Below are 3595 nucleotides of genomic sequence, written 5' to 3' on the forward strand. Positions count from 1 at the left end.
CGTTAAAAGGGAAGGCGTTGTTGAAGCAAAAGCTTTACGGTTGAATTTGTGAATTATATAATATTTAATAAAATTGAAAAAACAACTAAAATAATAGATATATCAATAAAAAAATATAAATATAAATTTAAGTCATGTTAATAATCTTTCATATATATATATATATATATATATATATATATATATATATATATATGCAACATGCATGCATACGACATACTAACTGTAACAAAAAACGTAAAGGTGCTATTCGCAACCGCTTTCACCGTTGGCCGATAAGAAAGTCAGTGTTGCTATTGATAGTACTGGCAACGACGTTCACCCTAGCAAATAGCTAAGGCTAGCCACTGCCATTTGCAGTATTGGCATTCGTGTTGGCATTGAATGCCAATAGTCTAATTGGATACGTCTCTTCTAGTACTATCCACGGTACCAGGCATTGCCAATACTCACAGTGGGACCTCTACCACCACAAATGGGATTACTCGATCTCATCAGCCAATGGCATTACTCAATCTCATCCTGTTATATATATATATATATATATATATATATATATATATATATATATATATATATATATATATATATATATATATATATATATATATATATATATATAAGAAATACTTATTACAAATTTTATTATTATTATATATGTATGTATGTATATGTATGTGCACGTGTGTGTCTATATATATATATATATATATATATATATATATATATATATATATATATATAAGAAATACTTATTACAAATTTTATTATTATTATATATGTATGTATGTATGTATATGTATGTGCACGTGTGTGTCTATATATATATATATATATGGTTCAATTAGAATATAAAAAATACTTATGACAAATTTTATTATTAAAAACTTGACAAAAAAAATATGTTTGACTATACCATAAAATATACAAATCACATAGAGAGCCAAAAGCTCCACAAAGACTGTCACAAGTATAGTGACAGGCATAGATCAACATCGAGATCATGAGCCAATCGTAGTTTCAGATACACATCAAACCATGACAACAAAATGTTGTCACAATCTCGAATTTCCACTTTTCTGCCTTGTTTTCTTGACAAGCTATTTGTAGGAGGCAATATACTCAAAAACAAAGTTTGAGCCTCCTTTATTTCTAATTCTCTGCCAAGGAACGTCCTACAATATTCCAAAAAGAAAGCAAGGTAAGGATACACCAAATAACCATATTATCATAACATCAATAGTAACATTTAGTTGTTAAACAGTAATTTTAGGGGCCAACTAAGTTTGAAGTTTCTCCTTGAAATTCCAACCTTATGAATGAATGTGATAAGTATTTGTTCCCATAGGTATCATAAGAAAAAAGTTTTAAGAAGCCATGTTAAATGTTTCTCCTTAGTAGGGCTTATAGAGGCAACTTGACCTCAGCCCATTGGAAGTATCCACAAGTTTTGCCATACTCTACTGGGAATTTGTACATCGAGAGGTGTGATGTACATTTCGAGGAGCAAAGTTGAGACTACAATTCCACCTTGTTTGATAAACAATTCTAAGAAGACTTGAAGCCCGAGGGGGTATTTGATGAACCATTGAAACTGCAACACAAACAAATCAAGTAATTACCAAACTGGAACTACAAAAATCCACTATTGACAGTTGTAAACACATTAACAGCTCTAACATACAGTTAATAGCATAATGGACAAGTCAAATTAGAACCGAACCATCATTCACATAAATTGTACTGTAAGATGAGGCAACAGACATATCTCATTCACAGTTACATGAATCATGTACATGCAAACATCAAGAAGCTGGCCACCTAATGGCAGTTCTTGGTAGCACTAACAATAAATAACACCATTAGGCTGCAACACACAATTCAAATAAAACGTCGCAGAAGAGTAAAAAATGCCTTTACCGGATCATTAGCTCTACTTACTGTATGAAATATTAGTGTAGAACAAAACCAAAAAAGGGTAAGAGGAGGATATATATATATACGTGTTCAATTGTCATGCGTCATTAACATCACAAAGCACATGACTCCAACTGCCCAACATCTTTGACTATTTTCAAAAACTGAGCCCCTATACTAGAAGAAAAGATTAGAGCGTGGAGAAAGTTCAATTGACTATTGAAATGGATCAACACCGAGTGGCACACATCATGAACAAAAATCATTTCCCCCAAAACAAAGTGGTAAGAGCTTCATCACTCTGAAATAACCTTCAAGCATCAGCAAACTCAAAAAGTTGAACAAAAATTAGATGGAATATTGTCCATACCACCAAAACAACGACTAAAGACATGAGAAACATAGTGGGTACATGAATATATCTTGTAAAAAACAACTCACTACAACAAAACCCATGTTCATCGACATCACTGTGGTTGTGGCATGTGTGAAAAATAACGTTGCCAAAGCAAGCTCCGATGGTAAGACTCACCAGCATGCACGTAAAGGGGTTGGCATGAGCTGTTTCACAATCAACAACACATCCCCAATTTTTGGTAGTGGTAATGGGCATCGATGCTTATCATGGAGGTATATAATGATTCGATTTTGCATTGCTAGTGTCAAATACCTATTTCCAACTGTTGGCCCTATTGAAAAATCATCGATGGTTTAGGCATGTGTTGATGGTGGAGAAAAGTGTGGAGGGTCAGATTTCATCTGATGAAAATGGTGACTACCATATCCCACCTCTCAACTTAGTATATAGGTAGGGCAGCTAGATCAACTATTTCTTCTCTCTCCCTCTCCCTCTCCCTCTCTCTCTCTCTCTATATATATATATGTATATATATATATATATATTCTTCTCCCTATGAGTAACACAGAGACAAGACTGTGTGTGTGACATAGATTTGCATCTACATCACATTTTCTCCTTGTTGTTTTGTGGTGCACTTGTCTAGTTTGTTCATCCAATCCAAGGAAAGGTAAGCCCCTTATATTATTATTCTTCTTATTCTTGTGTGTAAAAAAGTGTTCTCGTTCCTTGATTTACAACTAAAAGATGTTCTCCTATTGAAGGTAGAAGCACATTGTGATGTTCTTTATGCATTTATTGACATGTTTGAGTTTTTTTTCTGAGTGATATTCTTTTGCACTATGCAGATTAACATTAATTCAAACACAAGGATTTTTTTCATTATTCACTACTTGAATGAATGGCTTGTACATGGGTACATTTTTGCTGAAGTTTGGGATTATACTAGAAGAGAATGAGCTTTCTGCACTTCTACTGGGAAGCTCTAAAGTTGCAAGAGGAGACAAGGTTTACTCAATTTTACATAGACTGAGAAGTACAATGAGGGTGTTTTCTAACTCCACAGCAGAGATCATAGAGATGTGGTTTTGCATCAAGGCAGCTGCCAAGGTGAGGGTGGAAATATGGCTTTACATGAATGCTGAAGTAAGTGTACATGGCAGTTAACTGAATTTGATCTTGTCAAGATGTTTATTTGAGTTTTTGACATTAATGGTAGAGAAATACACAACTAGTTTTGTACGGAGTTCACTACCATTGCATTAGGAATTTAATTCATCTGTAGATGATGTGAGTACCTAAATGATTTTTATTCTAATA

Source organism: Nymphaea colorata, chromosome 1 (assembly GCF_008831285.2).
Source record: "Nymphaea colorata isolate Beijing-Zhang1983 chromosome 1, ASM883128v2, whole genome shotgun sequence".
NCBI lineage: Eukaryota > Viridiplantae > Streptophyta > Magnoliopsida > Nymphaeales > Nymphaeaceae > Nymphaea > Nymphaea colorata.